Source organism: Podarcis erhardii, assembly GCF_964252035.2.
Source record: "Podarcis erhardii genome assembly, chromosome: 10".
NCBI classification, from domain to species: domain Eukaryota; kingdom Metazoa; phylum Chordata; class Lepidosauria; order Squamata; family Lacertidae; genus Podarcis; species Podarcis erhardii.
Window position 1 is genome coordinate 74,780,394 of NC_138500.1, and position 20,203 is coordinate 74,800,596.

Here is a 20,203-nt window from a genome sequence, read left to right on the forward strand (position 1 = left end):
CCTTTTAACCTTTTCTTCTTTTCCTTTAAAGTTAACCCAGACCGCGCTGTGGTCAGAAATTGTCCTTGGGTGGATTTCTGCTTTTGTAATATTATTTAATAAATCCTTTGTTGTCCAGATCGCGTCGATTCGTCCCGCCGATTTATGTGGCTCTGAGTAATGTGTAAATTCTTTCTCTGTTGGGTTCTTAAACCTCCAAGCGTCGAACAAATTCAGGAGTTCTATTAGTTGGAAAAATGTAGTTGGGAGTTTGTTCTGCCTCTTTTCTTTCTTCTTTATTGTCCTGTCCATGTTTGGATTGACTACTCCATTAAAATCTCCTAATAATATAATTTTTTCCCCTATATATTCTATGACTTTTTCTTCCAGGAATTGATAGAATTCGGATTTTCTTTCATTTGGTGCATAGATTCCAATAACTATCACTTTTTCATTATTGATCTTAACCTCTATAATCACTGTTCGGCCTTTTTCATCATTATAAAGCAGTTTTGGCTCCAGCTGAGGTTTTACATAAATTACCACCCCTCTCTTTTTTTCTTTACTTGATGCAATAAACTCAAGCCCCAATCTCTTATTTATTAATACTCTTTTATGTTTTTCCGCTACATGAGTTTCTTGCAGACAGATTAGATCATATTTTTGCTTAACCAGAATATGTTCCACCTTGTTCCTTTTTGATTTTTCATTTAATCCATTTACATTCCAAGTAATAAATTTATAATCCATACTTTATTTCTTATGATATGTCAACAGGTTTAAAAAAATAATAATAAAATTACACATTCAAGGCCTCAGTATAATTTAATAAATTCCCTTCTTAGATCTGTCTCCTAACTCTCAACTGTTTGTTCAATATCCTCTGATTCTCCCAACAATTGCCGTTTTCCTCCGAGGTCTTTTCGGTACTTTCTCCAGAACTTGTCTGCATCTAATGCCGACAGGCACTTTCTACGTTTCCCTTTGAAGAAAAAAGAGATGCCTTCCGGGTACTCCCACCTATAGTCCACTGCCTTTGCCTTTAATGCCTCGGCCAGAGGTCTATAAGCTTCTCTCTTTTTTATCAACCGATTTGGAATAATCTTGTGGACGATAATATCATTTCCTTCTGATTGAAATTTCTTCTTGTTACTAGCTTGTAAAATTCTGTTTCTGAAATCCATAGAGTTAAAAGAGACTAAACAATCAGCCGGCCAGTTGTTTACTTTTGCTACATTAGATTTGACTCTGAATGCTTTTTCTATTTTTTGTGCTACTTCTGCTTCTTCTAGGTCTAACCAAGCTGCTAGCTCTTTTGAGATTTTTTTCTCAGTTGCTTCCTCTGCGTCCTCCGTTAGTCCTCTGAATCTTAGGGTATTCTCCCTTCTCTGCATTTGCAACATCGCAATAGAGTCCAAAGTTGAATCCTGCTGTGCTTTCAGATCTGCTGTTTCTTTCCTTATCTTATCGCATTCCTTTTTCAACTCTCTATTTTCATTTTGTAATTTTTTCTGAGCTTCCTCTAGGTTCTGTGTTTTACCTTTAAGATCTAGCACTATTTTCGTCAGTTCTGAATTTTTTTGTACTAAATTGTTGACCTGAGTTGATAACTCAGCTGCTATTTTCACATTTTCATCTATTTTGGCTCCCATTGAAATAAGTTTTTCTTCTGTTGCTTTTGCCTTTTCATTTACATTATTTTTTAAATCTTGGATATCTTTCTTCAAACTTAAAATTAATTCTCTCATATCTAATGGTTGATCCATGTCAATTACAGAAGTTCTCCTGATTTGTGAGGCTGATACTGCCGCAGAACCTGACACAGTTGTTTTTTTACCATACATCACTAAGAAATTCAATTAGCTCACTAGGTAATTTGTTCTCTTCCCTTCTGTCTTACAGATTGGATATCAATTAAGTTCAATCTTTCTTGATACAATCGTGTCAATATTAATTAATGAATGTCAATTAAGTTCGATCTTTCTTAATACAATTACGACAATTTTACCAGTCTGATCGTGATCTCTGGCCTATGTATCCACTATTTTTTTTATATATTCCCAGTTTCACTAAATATATTTTAAATTGATTATGAACAATTATCTAATTAGTTACAGCCAAATATCAATACAGCAATATCACAAATTCATCAGATCAAATAAATATAAGTGATTGCAATCCTTGCATTTACTTAATCCTTCAGGGTAATAGATCAAATGTATAATTCTTTAAACAGGTTAGCGGTTCAGTTAGTCTGCACCTTGCAACAAAGCTAATGACATCTGATGCTAATATCAGCTGCGTTAGCTACCATTAGATAGCAAAAGGCTAGGCAAACAAAAACAGAAAAAAAAACAGAAACAAAAAACAGAAAAAAACAGAAACAAAAAACAAAACAAGACAAAACGACACAAGTTGAAAACCACACAAAAACGACCAGAAAAACAACAAAATTGAAACAAACAGAGAAACAAAACAAAACAAAAACACAAAAGAAATACAAAGGAGAGAAACAAAAATAATAATGCAATTTATAATTTGTAAAGAAATAAAGAGGGGGAAGAAAATACGAAAAGTATATTTAAATAATAAGAAAAGAGCTGGGGAGTATTTTGAATTAATAATGTACAATGCAATAATGTTATGTGCTATTATGTTCTCTCCAGACGTTACTTTTCCAGAGGTAACAGGAATGCTATTCCAGTAATGGGGTATAGGGTCTATAAGAATTTATGAGACCTTGTCTCTTTCAGCAGATTATGATGCAGCGTTTTGGGATCTTCAATAGTTGCAGATCTTGCAAAGATCCCTGTAATTGCTCTTATAAGTCTTATTAGAGGAACGTCTTTTTCAAAAGAGGGCAAAGTTTTATTTCACCAGCTGATGTCGCTGTTTGAGTCACTCCCTCTCTGCGATTTTCGACCCCGTTCTCTTTCTATGTCAGTCTAATACAGTTCGTTTCCGTTCCTCAAACCAGGAAAATGTCGGTCTAAGAAAATGTCGGAGCACATGAGTCAGCAGAAGTACTCTTAGCTGTTATTAAGTTGATTTATACTCCGTAGCAGTCCGCAGCCGAAGACAAACAGAAATCCCCAGAAAAGGAGAATAGCCACACTTCTTGGGAGAGGAGAGGCGATGTTTATCAGTCTTGTGACAGTTTTATAACTTTGTAATCAATCACTCTCTCACACACTCCCCATCGTTCTCTGGGAGTCTCTGGCCCCTTGTATTCCTTTTGCCAGCGTGAACAGACAGTTGAAAACTAACTTGTGAACAACAGTTAATTTTATACTGAAGAGTCTGGAGACCCCTTTATATATTTCACCACTTGGGAGAGGTCTTTTTTATTATTTCTTCTTCATGACTTCTTGGTTTGTTTCTGTCGCAACACTAATGAAGCCACAGGTAATCTTTATGTTCATAACTCCAGCAGAAAAAAATGGCTAAAACGTCTTAGGTATTAATGGAATAGACGTCTTTTTTGAAAAAAACCAGTCTGATATAGCTTGTAGGTAAATCTTGGTCAGTTGCGAAAAGCCATTTAAGTTCAAACACTTTGTTTTAAGATCAAACACTTTGGCTGTTGCCCCGAGACAGAGCTCTGTCCCAGCCCTCTTCCCTGTTGCCCAAAATGCCAGGAACTGAACCTGAGATGTTAGGTACGCACAGCACCTGCTTTCCCTCTGAGCTACGGTGGCTTGTCCATATGTGGCTTCTTCCTTCATGTTTCCTTCACTTCAGAGGCATCCTTCATTCTAGTCAAACAGTTCTGCTTCATTCCCCCCTCGCCATCTTCACATGCTCTCTAATCTACTTCTGCCTCCCAGCCTGCAGGCATCCTCCTTAGGGATATCCAAGTATTTGAGTAGGGATGCTTACAGAAGCTTGGGCCCCAGTTAAACGCTTGAAAGCACAATTGAGGTGTACCTTGATCCTGCGAGCTGCCGCCAAGTCTACCTTCCTTGGTTCAAAGAGCCCAGAATCTTACCTTGGAGCACAGCGGGGACGAGGCTCCTCAGGCCTCAGTGGAAAGTCTTTTTCACTGGCAAGTGCAACTACCAGTCCCAGAATCCTGATATGAAACTGATGTTCTCTGCAACATTTCCATCTCAGAGCCCCAGAATTCATGGTAGTAATCAAGTGGGAGACGTGGTGAGGAAGAGAAGCAGAAGCAGGAGAAAAAGCTAGTGAGGAGGTAGACTCCTTGAGGGAGTTAGGCCCACGGAGGGCCTCTTGCACAACAGCCCTTCGAAACCTAGACCTGGCATTGCACCCAGATTGTTTCCTGCCCTGCTCCTTTTCTCTTTTGTGTCACATTGCCCTTCTGGAATCCCTCTCTCTTAGGGTTAGCTTGTGAGTTTAAAAACAAATTCTATGAAGTACTTAGGATTGAGATTTCTCTCTGTCTCTCAGAAGTGCTGCATAAATTTGCTGTGGTTGTTCTTACATATTTGTTTCAGTTGTATCTCTCCCTTTTTCATCTCTTCCATGAAGCAGGTGATATTTGACACAGCATGCTTTGTTTGTACATATATTTCATATAATTTATATACCATGATTCTTGGGAGAAAAACCCCTCAAAGCAGTTTATCTGTTTAATCACATCCATTCCTAAGGATTTTTTTTTTAATATATTTATTTGCTTTTACAGAAAAGAGAAAACATAACAACCACAACAGTAAGGAAAACAAAACCAGTCACATAAGACAATATAACAGTTAAGAAAAAAATAATAAAATAAAATACAAAAACTCCAAAGAAATTCCATCCATCAAAAAACAAGGAGAAAAAATTAAAAATGAAAAATTCCAACTTTTAAATTCATGTTTACAAAATTTTCTTTCCTGACTTCCTCACGCCTCCCTTTTTTGTGTTCCTCTTTACCCAATCAGATACAGCAAATCCTTACCCTCTTTCAAAACTCATTTCTGATTATTAAAATCATTCTATTATGTCTCCAATCCTTCCTCCTTATGTTTAAACACCTTTAACGTATTATTTACTTTTGACATAATATAACTTTAGTCTTTCACCTTTTTTCAATTACATTTTTACATAGCTCTTAAACCTGTATCACTAATGCCGTATTATTTTTAAATCCCGCATCATTTTAGCATTCATAAACTTTACAGTATTTCTGCAAATAGTCTTTAAACTTTTTCCAGTCCTCTTCCACCGCTTCTTCTCCCAGGTCTCAGATTCTGCCAGTCATTTCTGCCATCTCCATGTAGTCTATTATTTGCATCTGCCACTCTTCAAAGGTGGGCAAATCTTGTGTCTTCCAATGCTTTGCGATAAGTATTCTTGCTGCTGTTGTTGCATACATAAAAAACGTTCTATCTTTCTTTAACACCAATTGGCCAGCTATGCCCAGGAGAAAGGCCTCTGGTTTCTTAAGGAAGGTATACTTAAATACCTTTTTCAGTTCATTATATATCATCTCCCAGAAAGCCTTAATCTTTGGGCACGTCCACCAAAGGTGAAAGAATGTACCCTCAGTTTCTTTACATTTCCAACATTTATTATTAGGCAGGTGATAAATTTTAGCAAGCTTGACTGGGGTCATGTACCACCTATAAATCATTTTCATAATATTCTCTCTCAAGGCATTACATGCCGTAAACTTCATACCGGTGGTCCACAACTTTTCCCAGTCAGCAAACATAATGTTATGACCAATGTCCTGTGCCCATTTAATCATAGCTGATTTAACTGTTTCATCCTGTGTATTCCATTTTAACAGCAAGTTATACATTCTTGAAAGGATCTTAGTTTTAGGTTCTAACAATTCTGTTTCCAATTTCAATTTTTCCACCTGGAAGCCCAATTTCTTGTCCAAATTATAGGCCTCTCTTATTTGATAATAATGAAGCCAATCTCGCACTTTGTCTTTTAATTTCTCAAAACTCTGCAAATTCATTTTATCTCCTTCCTGTTCTAATATCTCCCAATACTTTGGCCATTTGGCCTCCATATTGAGTCTTTTCAGAGCCTTTGCCTCCATGGGTGACAACCACCTTGGGGTCTTGTTTTCCAGTAGATCTTTGTACCTTATCCAGACATTAAATAATGCTTTCCTGACAATATGGTGTTTGAAAGCTTTGTGCGCTTTAACCTTGTCGTACCACAAATATGCATGCCATCCAAAAGCATTGTTAAAACCTTCCAAGTCCAAAATGTCAGTGTTCTCAAGAAGCAGCCAGTCCTTCAACCAGCAGAAAGCTGCTGATTCATAGTAAAGTTTAAAGTCTGGCAGGGCAAACCCCCCTCTTTCCTTTACATCAGTTAATATTTTAAATTTTATTCTGGGCTTTTTGCCCTGCCAGACAAATCTAGAGATATCTCTCTGCCACTTCTTGAAACAATCCACAATCTGCAAAGTTTGAAACAAAAATAACATTTTTGGCAATACATTCATCTTTATAACTGCAATTCGACCCAACAAGGAAAGCTTCAATTTAGACCATATCTCTAAATCTTTTTTAACTTCTGACCAACATTTCTCATAATTGTCCTTAAATAGATTCAAATTTTTAGCTGTCATATTAATCCCCAGGTATTTCACTTTCTTAACTAGGGTCAAACCAGTCTCATTCTGAAACCTTTCTCTTTCAATCTGTGTTAAATTTTTCTCTAAAACCTTAGTTTTTGACTTATTCAATTTAAATCCTGCCACATGACCAAATTCACTAATCAATTCTACTACCCTTTTCGTACTAGATTCTGGCTCCTGTAGTGTCAAAACTAGGTCATCTGCAAAAGCCTTCAATTTATATTGTTTGGCTCCGACCTGAATTCCTTTAATCAGACGGTCCCTTCTAATCATATTCAGCAGCACCTCCAGGACCGAAATAAATAATAATGGAGAGATAGGGCAACCCTGTCGTGTTCCTTTTTCTGTCTTAAATTCTTCAGTCACCACATTATTAACTATCAATTTAGCTTTTTGTTCTGAACAGATTGCACGTATACCATTTTCAAACCCTTGTCCAACCCCCATTCCCTTAAGATTTTTCTTCATAAAATTCCAAGAAATATTGTCGAAGGCCTTCTCCGCATCAATGAAAATTAAAGCTGCTTTTGTATTGATGTTCACTTGTAATAACTCCAAAATGTTGATTATATTTCTTGCATTATCAGACAAGTGTCTACCTGGGAGAAAGCCTGCCTGATCCTTATGAATCTCTTCAACTAATACTTTTTTTAATCTATTAGCTAGAATGTCAGCAAAAATTTTGTAATCCACATTTAAGAGGGATATGGGACGGTAGTTCTTAAGTTGTGTCTTTTCAGACTCAGATTTCGGTATAAGTGTAATAAAAGCTTCTTTCCACGACTCCGGCGCCTTCTTCCCCTCCATGATTTCGTTACAAACCTCCTTTAATGGTTGAATTAAATAGTCTTTCAAAATCTTATAGTACTTAGAGGTCAGCCCGTCTGGCCCTGGAGACTTGCCCAACTGCATGTTCTGAATGGCACCTTCAATCTCCTGTTCTGTAATTGTGTAATTCAACATCATCTTTTTTTCTTGGGATATTTTTTGTAATCCATTGGATCTTAAAAATTGGTCTATATCAGTCTCTTTCTGTGGCCTTTGTGTGTAAAGTTGTTTGAAGTATCTCTGGAAGCACCTTCTAATCTCCACAGGATTCTGGATATTTTTCCCTTCTATCTCGAGGTTTGTAGTGGTGTTTAACTTCTGTCTTTTTTTCAACTGCCAAGCTAGCAGTTTCCCACATTTATTAGCCGATTCAAATGTCTTTTGCCTCATCTGTTTTATTTTCCATTCTACTTCTTGATTTATCAATTTCATATATTGTACTTGATATAGTTTGATTTCTCTCAGGATCTCCTGTGAATTTGGTTTCGACCTTAATTTCTTCTCACCTTCTTTTATTTTTTCCAAAATCTTATCCTTTTTTTCATTTTGTGTCTTCTTCTTTATAGCATTCAGTTGAATTAGAAACCCTCTCATAACCGCTTTACTTGCATCCCAGATTACTCTTTTTTCCACCGTAGTTCTCAAGTTTACTTCAAAATAGTCTCTCAATGTCTTTTGGGCCTTCTTGATAATTTCTTGGTCTCGTAATAAGGTGTCATTCATCTTCCATCTAAAGGAACCGGTAGGTGTTAGTTTCATTTCCATCTTTACCACATTATGGTCGGAGCAAGTTTTTGGGCAGATTTCCACCTTTTTTATCTTGGGTGCCAGTACTCTAGTTGTCCATATTTGGTCAATTCTAGTCCATGTCAATTTGGCTTCAGAAAAGAATGTACCTTCTCTTTCTAGAGGATTTTTGGTTCTCCATATGTCAATTAAATCCATATTGTCAGTTAGTTCAAAAAAAGTTTTCGGTAGTCTGCCTTCTTTAGTTAGAGTCTGTTTCTGTGCTTTGTCCATGTTCGTAGATACCACTCCATTCATATCTCCCATCATAATGATGTTATTATAGTCCATATAGTCCAGCATTGTCTCATGCAACTTCTTGTAAAACTCTGCTTTCCCATCATTAGGTGCATAAACTCCTAATATCAAAAAATTTTCTCCTTGAACTTGGATTTCAATTGCCAAGATTCTACCTTCCTCATCTTTGAAGAGAAATTTTGGTGATAGGCTTTCTTTAGCATAGATGACCACTCCTCTCTTTTTAACCTTATCCGATGCGATAAATTCTTGGCCCAATCTTTTATTAATCAATACTTTTCTATGTAGCCTAGTCACATGTGTTTCCTGTAAGCAAATTAAGTCTAATTGTTCCTTTTTTAATAAATGAAATACTTTCTTCCTCTTTTCCTGGGAGTTCAAACCGTGAATATTCCAGCTCAACAGTTGCAGAGACATGATGCAATAGTTTTATTTCCCTCCTACTGCTGCTAACAGTTCTTCCTCTTCTGACGGTGGTATCACTTTCCCAGATTTGTCAGATCCCAAAGGTGGTAGTATTGAGCCCAGTGGTCCGGGTCCTAAGGCTCTTAGTTCTTCCTCAATTCCTTTTTGAAGGTCTCCTCCGTAATCACTCAAAAATTTCTCCTTATCTTCAACTGATCTTATTTTAACTTTTTTCCCTTTAAAAGTAAAAGAGAGCCCCTGAGGGAATTCCCATCTAAAGACAGTTCTGTTGCCTCTCAGCAGGGCCACTAAGTCTCCGTAGTTAGCTCTAAGATCCAGCAGATGTTTGGGAATATCTTTGTAAATTTCCACTCTTGCGTCTCCGATCTCCAAAGTCTTCTGAAAGTGTGCATTCATAGGACTGGCAGAGATGACTGGCAGAATCCGGGACCAAGAGAAAGAGACAGTGGAAGAAGATTGGGAGAAATTTAAAGACTATCTTAACAAACATTGTAAAATTAATGAAGGCTAGAAACGACATGGGTTTAAAAATTAAGTGGTTTTCAGCTGTGTTGATTAAGGAAAAGGAAAAGAAAGATCAAAAACTATGGGAAATAAGGGAGAGGATTTGCTGATTTGATAATGAAATTAGAATACAGAAGGGGGAGGTATGAGGAGGTCGGGGAAATAAGGTTTAAGAAAATAAGGATTGACATTATACTTGTTTTTTTCTTGTTTTTTTTCTTTTGTTTGTGTATGTTTGTAATGTTGTTTGTGTTTATGTGCATTATTGGAAACTTTAATAAATATCATTTTAAAAAAAATATGAAAGTGTGCATTCAATATTTTGTCTTTCTCCTCCTTTGTTCTGAGGGAGATCAAACAGTCTCTCAACTTGATTTTCCTCCCTCCCTTTCCAAGTCTAAACGCACTTATTATCTTAAAGTCTTTTTCCTCTTCAAGAGACCAGAATTCTTTAAATTCCTTTGTAAGGTAATCACTTAGGTTGTCTTTTTCAAGTTCTGGTACTGCCCTGATCTTCAAATTGTTCTCTTTATTTTTCAAATCTATCAAAGACAGAAGTGCCTGATGTTCACCAACCTGCTTGCGTATCTGTTTTATTTCTGCCTCCACAGCCAAAACTTTCTCCCTAGCCTCCTCTGCTATTTTCCGGTTGGACGCTGTTTCCTCCAATAATTGTCCAATAGATTGTGCGTTAGATTTAACTTGTTGGCTCAAATTATTGATGCTAACAGTATTTTGGTCAATTTTGCTCGATTGTTCGGTTACTTGCTTGCTTAAGCCTTCCAATTTTTCATAGATCTTAGTTAAAACCGAAGTAAAGTCCTCTCCTGAAGCCATTCCTTTAGACCTAAGTTGGTCTAAATCTTCCTCCTGTGTCACAGGGAGGCTAGGGACAGATGATCTACAATGTTGTTGTAAAGTAATGCTAGACTGCTGTGTTTTAGTTTTAGATGATCTTGTTGTTCTGCTCATCCCACTTCTGTCTATGAGTCAAGGTCAGTCCCACGGTTTGCTCTTCCCGTGGGAAACTTTCTGAGTCAAGAATGGAAAATTCCCCCAGTAAATGCACAGTCTCAGATAATCCTCTAGAGGGACACTGTAGCCATCTTTGCAATTACACTTTAGCAAGCCTTCTTCCAAAATTTTCAAAAGTGCCCCTTAAAAGTTAGCAACAGTTGCAAAACAATTGTAAAACGTAGGAGAAACCTTTAAAATGTTTCCCTTCTGCAGAGATACACAATTACAATGTCTATAAGTCGTGCGAGTTTCAATGTAACAGATCCAACAGCCTGACAGTTCTGACAGTCTGGCAGCCCGTTCCCCGGAGTTCGCTAGTTTCCCCCTTTTTTTGTAGTTCATACACGAAAGAAAGACACTTAAAATATCTTCTTCGCCCCTCTCTTAGCTTGGGGGGGGGGTTCTTCTCTCTTGATGTTCGAATTTAAACTTTTAAAACACCCTCTCCAAGGCATTAGAATCGAAAGTCTTTGCTTTGATCTCTTAAACAAAGCTGGAAGACGGACTTCCTGGTTGCGTCTTCCCGGTTCAGTGTCAAATTAAAGCTTTAGTTCCTTTTAATCTCAAGTCCAATAAACTTCACCTACTCACGGGTAGTTATTTTAGAGCCGAATGGTCCCAGGAAAAAGGTCAGCGCTCTCCAGCAACAGCTTTTGCGGCTTCACCCCCACGGAAAGAGCGATCGACTCACAGCACCGCGCCAACCCCGTTTCGCTCCGGAACCCCTTACGAGGTCCCTTCACCGATTCGGGGGGCGCTAACGGTGCCCGCTGAGTCCCACGGTCGCAGGCTTCTTCTGTCTGCGATTTTTTCTTATGGGTCTCCACTTCGCCGTAGCGGACGACCCGTTTCCGCGGAGCTTCCCCCTCAAAAATAGAAGGAGACCGCCATTGCCGTTGGCGCCGCCTCCGGAAGTCCCATTCCTAAGGATTTTTAAATGGTGCACAATCTGCCCTGAATGTGAGCCCTAGAGCTTTTTAGAAATGTTGCTCTGAACTTGCTTCTTTCTTGTGGAAAAACCTCCAGCCACTTTGGATGCTTCTGAAATGCTGCCAGTTAAAGGAAGAGATACAACAATAACATCTTTTGAGTGTGTGGTTATGTTACGGATGTCATCGTATTTGAATGCTTGCTATCCAGATTTTGTTATTGCCGGCTTTTGCTCTTGCTTTCATGCATAAAAAACTGCTCATGCAGGAAAGCCCTGAGATACACAGCAATAAATATTCTTTATATGTATTTATGTATTTAGATTTAAATTTTGGACATACTAAAGGAATGTTTCATTTCATCTAGCATAAAATGCACTTTCCAGTTCCAGTTGCTTGAGTACGTTGTTAGCAAATCTAGAAGCATCTTGTCCTCAGAATGCAGCCTGTTCACGTAGATAACTTAATGAAGATACCTTAATTGACTTAAGAAAAGGCATCCTTATTGGATGCTAGCTTTGATAAGTGCTGCTTTTCATTCATGTCACTTCCCTGTAGGTATCTGATGGCAACCACTTCTCAGGCTCTTCTTGGTGGCTGCTGCATTTAATGCACTTAGTTTTAAAGCTGCACCCCACTCTGCTCCGTGGCACTTCTTCTCAGCTCTCGCACTCTTGTGGCTCCTGGAGTTGAACAGGAACGCTGACCCCTGGGCTCAAAAATCACTAAGCCATCAGTCCTGAGTGCCGTGGCTGAATTCATTAGAGGCAGAACTAATCACTATTCCTATTCCTACTGACTCCAGAAGAGTAGCCTTTCCAAAAGACTTATTTAGCTATGTAAAGGTAAACCATTTGCTTCCATTCTCTTTCCTGAGCAAATATACCTGCCAAATCCAATAAAAGGATATTTGGCACTTTCCCAATCTTTTGTCCTCCATGCTTTAGAAAGTATTAAAGTCAAACTAAGAAACCTAGGAAAGAGATAGAGAGATGTCCCTGTTCACACAGATGCGCATGCAAGCATGTGTCTCCATGTGGGCATAATATTTTGAGGGAGGGGCAGAGTTACATGTGACAAAATGTGATCACGTTTGAGCCTATGCCTGTGGAGGAAGGGGGTTGATGTGCTACACAACCACAGGCTGGATGGGACCAACAACAAGAGCCGTGAGCAAATACGCATTGTAAGCCCTCAGTGTACTTGGCAAGTGAGCGCCAGGTGCAAAATAGACGAGTGCCAATGAAGTTCTGTATGCAAAATGGAGGCAAACAGCTGTTGGTTTGTTTATAAGTGGGGGTGGTGCTCCTGGAAGAAAACACTTTTCTCTCCAGGTCTTATTGATGGCCAAATACAGTGGTGCGCATGTGTTGGAAGTTAGCAAATAGATTAGGTGTAAAATAAGACATTAGCATGCCTCCAAACTCTTCTTCCTTCCCTGAACAATGGGGGCAAGTCTGTCTTCTATTAACGAGGATAGCTGTTGTCTGCCAATGCTTGATTCTTCTGACATGCTTGCAAATACTTTGCACAGTCACCTATAGATCAAACCTCAATGAGCCAAGGTGTCAAGGGGCATGGCCGCTTCGCCATAAGGTCCCAGGGAGGGTTACACCATTAAAGCAACATTAAAAACAATTTAAAACAATCAGTAAAGTGAGAATCAATGCTCAGAGGCTTTAGGATTGTATAACTTGGGGTAATTCCAGCTGTCAATTTTCTCCCCTGATCGTCTTGCTTTGTAGTCGGCCCCAGATGCTACCTGTGCCATTCCCAGTTATTCCATTTACTGGAAATATCAGTATAGGAGTAGCAACAACAACATTATTGAAAACCAGTAATGGTAGATCTAAACCCAATAAGAGCAGGAAACAATTCCGGTTTCTGTCCCATGTTTGCTGTTGCTGCCTCTGGGTAGCCAACCAAAAGTTCTATCTCACAGCTTTTCAGGGCTTACTGTGGGCAACTGCTTTCTTTTTATTGTCATCTGTTATCTTGTTAGGCAGTGGGCAAAACTGTCAGCATCTCATAGTGCTCTTCTAGGGCTTGTTGCTGCTATAGATTAAACTTTCGGAGAGTCCCCAGCGTGGCCTCCATCTGTCATGTAGTTATGAAAATGACAGCTCTCTTTGTCCAACTCTCTTGTGACTTCAACCTCCCATTTTGTCATCGTATTTTATATCATGGATATAAGACACTTTGGTTTTCAATAACAAAATGTGCTCTATTCATCTTGGAACAAGGCTACACCATAGGTACAGAATTGTAATTGTCAGGACTAGGCCATGAGCAGAAGTCTGAGGTGAGCCAAGAGACAGAAGCTGTGGAAGAAACCAGAAGTCAGAACCGAAGGACAAGTCAGCACCACAGAAATCCTGCAGCCATAGGAGCCAGCTCCTTTGTGCCTGCATCACATCATGTGACCGATTATGTGTGGGGTAGGGCTTACCTGCCCCTCCCATATTTTATTCAAGTTTACACCCCTGCCTGGAGGCTAGGTTGAAGAATAAGCTAGAAGTCAGGTCAGGACTGAAGCACAACCAAGGATACAGGAACTCATCAGACCTCAGGAAGACCTTGTTGTGCAAGCAAGGCTTAGCTGGGAAAGAAAACCTTTTATACTCCTTTCTACTCAGGAAGTTCCAGATGTCCAGAAGGTTCGTGACATGGGGAAGCTGCACACAGACTCCAGCAGCTGCTGCCCCTGAGCCATGCTTGCAGGATGCCACGGCCCATCACACGCAGAAGCATGGGAGCAGCATCATATGAGGCTGCATTATGGATGTGGACACTGGAACCATATACATGGGGTCAGTTGCATGGGTTGCTCCCACCCAGTCTTTGGCTACCTGGGACAGGGATGATTAGGTGGGAAAGATCCACACACTAGGATCTGACCATGTGCTTTTAAGATTTACATGCATTCTGTAATCCCATGGAATTACCCCATGGGCAAAAAACTCCCATGCTACTGTGGAACAGAAACTGGCTAAACAAAAGCAATATATTGTTCGATTATACCATTTCAACATTATCCCTGGGACAGCTGGCATCTGTATGCTGCATGCATGCAACAGTGTCGGTCTGTGCACAAAGCATTTATGATTCCAGAAATTCTAGAAGGACTTCTAGAATGAGAACAAAGCTGAATCTGGAATGAGGAAGATCTGACCATACATACAGAGAGAGACAGCACTGGCAGGAGGAAGGATCTGTGTGTGAATGCCTGTACCCAGGCATAGGAATATACAGGGCCAGATGGCAGAGAGTGATCACATGGGAAGTAGAGATGAAGAGAGGGAATGGAAAGTAGCTTATCAGCATGTAATAACCAACCTGCTGAACTTTAAATGACCGTGCAAATCAGCATGCCAGGATGGAGAAATGGCAACAGGGATTTCATTTGTAATTAGAAAGGAAGTGTATTTGTTTGGTGTTATAAAGGCTTAAAAATCTAATTTCATGCTTTTAGCTATTTGGCTCTTGAGCACAGGTTGCAGCAGTAGAAGAAGCCTCACACAGTCCATCTGGACAGCCAGTCTCTATGCCAGAAGTGGATCGGCTCCCTTTGATGTAAAACTGCATCATTATTCTGGGACTTGATCCCAGCCCAAATCAACTCCCCCCTCCAACTTCCTTGATTTCAGCTTCAGGATTAATTCATATGAACATCACAGTATGCAGAGACTGCTTGGTATTGCTGTGTACATTGGCTCTCTGTACATAGTAAGTCATTTGAGTGCAGGCTCAGGCTACTGTACATAGATCGTGGTTTTAGTAGACGCTGCTGAACCGTATTTTGTGGTTTACAATGTGTGCAAAAAGGCATACTTCTTGGTGCGGAGTACCTGAAAATGACCAACTTAGCTTGGAGAAGAGCCAATGCTGAACCATATTTATGGACTGAACTGTGTGGAAAAGGCATAGTCCTTTGTGTGGTGCTACTTGAATATAGCCAGCTTAGCTCGGAAAAGAGCCAATGCATGCAGCAATTTGGCGCACATTTCCAGAGGGCTCTTTTATACAATCCTCCTTGACAGTTCTTGCTTTGTATAGCTTCCTTCACACTCAGCAGTTTTCCTCTGACGTGTATGTTTTATTAGATAATGTCAAGGGCCCTGTTTCTAGGTGGTTTGACAACGATTCGATATTCTACCATAACCTGGGTACTCAGTCGTGCCACTCTGCCTGTTTGCTACTCTCGCTATCACTTTGAGTAAGCAAGCAATTGGTGAACTTAACCTTGGCTAGATTGGGAATTGACTTTGCATTTACAACTGTTGTCAGCAAATGTTCAGCTTCTCTGTCAGCTTCTCTGTCTTTGGAACATTCTCTTGCAGCTTATATTGTTTGCGTGTACATGCTGTGCTTTATCATTTTGCCCTCTGGGAATTGTAGCTTGGTCTGCCTTGCACACACCGCATGACAGTCATTTGGAAATCAACCCCATAAATAAATCCAGGAACAAGATAAGGCTTTGGAACTGGGTGGAGGAAAACAACTTGTAAAAAGTTTTCAAGAAGCAATCAAGAGATTTGATTGAGCTGATTAGAAAAGATACTCATGCAACAAAGGACTGTTTAATTGGATAGCCCAGTTATAGATTCCACAGAAATAATCAAGTCTAAATGTTTACAACTAAAGAATGTGTCCACATGTGTCCACATGCACCTGCTTTGGGGAGATTTGTCTGCTAAATGCTGACAGTGCATGCTCAGAGTTTTATTTGGGATTCCATGTTAGAGAAGAACATCTCAGAGAAATAACACTTGAATTGTAAAAGAAGTGAAGCGGGCCTGATTTGGAGTCAAATCAGATAACCCTGGCAACATCTCTAGGTCAAGCTAGTTTCTGGCTTTTAATTATCAGATTTATTTCCACACTGTACATCATCTATGGTATTTGTTTTTGCAACCCTATCCTGGTTACATCCAGGGCATGTGAACTTATTATCCTATCCTAGTTATATAGGATATATATATACATATATAAAGATCTAGAATCTTTATATAAGGCAGCCACATCTTCTGCCCACTGTCACACTGTGACTCCCCTCACTCTGGAAGGGCGAATGTTCATCTGAATATCCTGGCAGGGAAGTTAGTGAGATGGTAGGCTTCCAAGTTCAAATCATGGTTCAAGTTTTCATTCTAAATCCCCAAGTTCAAAAGTTTTTCAGTTGGTATTCTGGAGGGAAAAGACCATCTTTTAACAACAAAGCAGCTGTGGCTGTTTCTCCCAGATGTGACCATTATGTCCAAATGAATGAGGATGTCACACACCGGTTCAGTTTGAGTCTTGGAGAGAAGGCGGGGAGAGGGCTGAAGAGAGCTGCCATCAATCTGAATAATAGACTGGATGGCAGCAATTTTCTCTTGAACATCTGAGAGATGTCATGAGTTGTGATCTTTCAAGTAAACATTGTCAGCATATTGAGATGTAAAGTCTCCTCCTGCTGATTCACAATAGGTCACTCAAAGAATAAAATGGAACAGAGTGAAGATCAGTGACAAGTTCTGCAGTACTTTTGCGGTATTCGAATCAAGCCGGAGACAATAAGTCATAAACTTGAAGAAGAGTATGACACGTGGTTCTTTCAGGAAGGCTTTTATTTGTGAATGCCTACTTGATGGTGACAGCCACAATTGGATTCTATGGCAACACCAGCCCCAGAGATCAAAGATGTGTTATGTAAACAGGGCTTTAGTAGATAGTCTTGTTTCTGGGATGAAGTTGAATATTGACAGAAACTGCTTATTGAGTTTGACCAGAGTCAATGATCCCTGATTAAATGCAAAGTACTGGCTGTCAAGTCAACCTTCAAGCTTATTGCTTCCTTTTTTATTCCCACAATGCTCAATTCAGTCATAAAAGCCCAAAGGGCTTGACTACATGAACATGCCAGAATAGTCTCTCTCCCCACATTCACGATGGTCTTGCTTCTGTGTCAGAACAGAAATGGTGTAGGGTTAATTATTGGAGAATGAGAAAAACATTCTTATTTTTGCAGTGTGGTTTGCACAGTGGACATGTGACCAGTTCACACCAGTGAATTTCTCCAAACCCAGGTTCATGAATGCAAGGGGGGGAAATACTGTGACTCAAACAGTATGTTCTTCAAATTACCGGTAGTAGCCAGGCCTCATGATGATCACAGCTGCTCTGTCCACCAGTTCACACTAACTTTCTGTTGGAGATATATACTGCTATTCCAGTTCTTCTTCTTCTTCTCTAACACCATAGGCTCAGAAATTTTTGGAGCTAGCTTTTAAGTATGTCACAGTGGATGGCAAAACAGCAAAATATTCCTTGGAGCTAAAACAGAAGCCCCCCTTGTGGTGTATCTTTTGATTTGGCTGTACCTTTTATTTGTAAAACATCCCCTGACACCCTTTTTGGGTGAGCAAGGAGTGTCTTATGTAGATGGGAGTCTGGAGATTTGAACCCACATCTGCAGTCACTGCACCCCAGCAGCAGATGGTCCAAGCTTTGGATCACCTCTCAATGATCAGCTCATGGCCTCCTTAATGTCGGAATCTGAAAAGTGATGAGAAGCAGCCAGTGCTTTTTTGTGTGTGGCAAATATTCCCCTCCTGTACTGAAGCCTGTCACAACCTCCATATGGTGAATGTTTCCATGGAGTTCAATGAAAAGCTTTAATGAGCTCCCATTCCTCTCAGTTTTTTGTAATGTTATAATTGGGGACACAGAATACGTGCATCTGACCTCTTCGAAGCGTTTGCAAACAGACACTTCTTGAGGCTCCTTGACTAGTGGAGCAGACCAACATGGCAGGTGGCTCAAGGAGGGGGGGCACACCAAATGAATGAGGTCATTATATGTTGGGTTGAGGCTTTCCTTTCCTCTCTGCTCACGACACAATTTTCACTGTTCGTTGGTTGCTGAAATCTTGAAATTCATTCCATTTGAATAGAAGGAGGGAAAGAGAGCCTGTCTGTTTGACCAATTCTGTCAAATCAAATCATCAGTCTAAAGTCCTGAGATGACATGGGTTGGCCAGTGGAATTATAATAGGGTTAAAGAGACCGTGAGTCTCTCAGTGCCTCCCTGAATCAAATACAGTGCCATTCTATCAACGGTCCTATGGAGACAGGGCTGTAACGTATTTATCAACTCTCCATTGTGCATTAAATATTACAAGGAAGCGCTTGTATGCTTTATAAAATTTATTATTGCAATGAAATGTCTCATTTTTGTCTCTCTAGCCAGAGTAAAATCCATCTGCAGGTGAGCAAATATATGACTTATTCCAGACAGTATTTCACATGCATAACAAAAGGAACTTTGATCCTATATCTAGCTCTCTTGTGTTAAATAATGTATATGCACAGGCAGTTAGAAATAAAATGTATGCGAACCATTCATGAGTGAAAACCTTGTCTTTTGCTCTGCGTATCTCCGAGTGAAGGAAAGTTCTGGGGACGTCTCTTTGGAGTGCCAGTTTCCATCTCAAGGTGCTTTTGTAAGAGCAGTTTTCTGCTGCTGCTGCTGCTTACTGCATTTTTAAACCACACACCATCCATTGAGATTTGAGGGAGGTTTACAAAATAATCAATAGAAGTACATATATCACAAAACACACATTAAAGGATTACAGTAATTAAAGTAATATAAATATACAAGCTGGGTATGAAGGAACAAGTAACATTTTGCTCTTTTTTGTGTTCTTATTATTCCATTGCAGTGTTGTGTGCTGTGTACCTCTTTGCTTTATTCTTATGAAAGTGCAGTCTATTTTTTTATAAGTAAATAAATAAAAACCCCAACCAATACTGCCAGCAAACCCCTCCCCCCCCCCGGTTTCTTTCATGCCCAGGGCAAATAAAACAAAAGCTATTTTTCCTTGCTAAATATATTCAATTTGTTTCTATGAGCCTCCACTCAATGGGTGCCCACTGGGTGATAGCTACTAGCCATTAACTGTTATCACTGTTCGTGCAGGCAAACCTATTCTAGGTATCCTGTCCAATGCTTTTAGTGTGTGGTCTCCTTTTGGCATATGCAGGGTTGGGTATGTTTGCTTAGAAGATATCTCTTTTAAAGGAACATGTTCAGAGTTGGCTGCATCATAGACAATTAAATGAGATCTTCAAGGAAGATAATAAGAAAGGATTTAGCTACACAATCTCCAAATTCCAAAAGGAAATTTTAGAGGATAATGCTAAATTATTAAAGGAAGCGTATAATATATTATTTGTCAGAATGCGGGTGGTGCTGTGGGTTAAACCACAGAGTTTAGGGCCTGCCGATCAGAAGGTCAGCTGTTCGAATCCACATGACGGGGTGAGCTCCCGTTGCTCGGTCCCAGCTCCTGCCAACCTAGCAGTTCAAAAGCACGTCGAAGTGCAAGTAGATAAATAGGTACCGCTCCAGCGGGAAGGTAAACGGCATTTCCGTGTGCTGCTCTGATTCGCCAGAAGCGGCTTAGTCCTGCTGGCCACATGACCCGGAAACTGTACGCCGGCTCCCTCGGCCAGTAAAGCGAGATGAGCCCAGAGTCGTCTGTGACTGGACCTAATGGTCAGGGGTCCCTTTACCCTTTACCTTTATAATATATTATTAGAATGGGAAACCAAAGATGAAGAAGTCAAATCAGTAATGATCAAATGGGCACAAGATTTGGGGCATAATATACAATTTGAAGATTGGGGAAAACTGTGGAAAGTGAATTTGAAATTCACGGATTGCATATTGTTGAAAGAGAATTACATGAAAATGATGTATAGATGGTATATTACACGGGCAAAAATGGCAAAAATGTATAGAATAGTATTAAATAATTGTTGAAAATGTAAAGAGAAGGAATGCACTTTCTATCACGTGGTGGGAATGTAGAGTAAAAAAAAATTGGGCTGATGACTAATGACTAAATTGAAGGCCAAATTAGACTCTGGGTTGTAAG

At 39.6% G+C, this 20,203-nt stretch overlaps 1 protein-coding gene and 1 long non-coding RNA gene across 4 annotated transcripts in view; one reads left to right on the plus strand and one right to left on the minus strand.

Moving 5' to 3' along the window:
• Positions 1-20,203, plus strand: part of FRMD4A (FERM domain containing 4A) — a 434,031-nt gene that overhangs the window by 125,831 nt on the left and 287,997 nt on the right. The window lies entirely within an intron of this gene.
• LOC309350593 lies at positions 13,051-15,571 on the minus strand. Its single transcript, XR_014160468.1, has 2 exons — positions 14,302-15,571; positions 13,051-13,601 (listed from the first exon to the last, which is right to left on the minus strand). It is a non-coding gene; the product is annotated as an uncharacterized lncRNA (long non-coding RNA).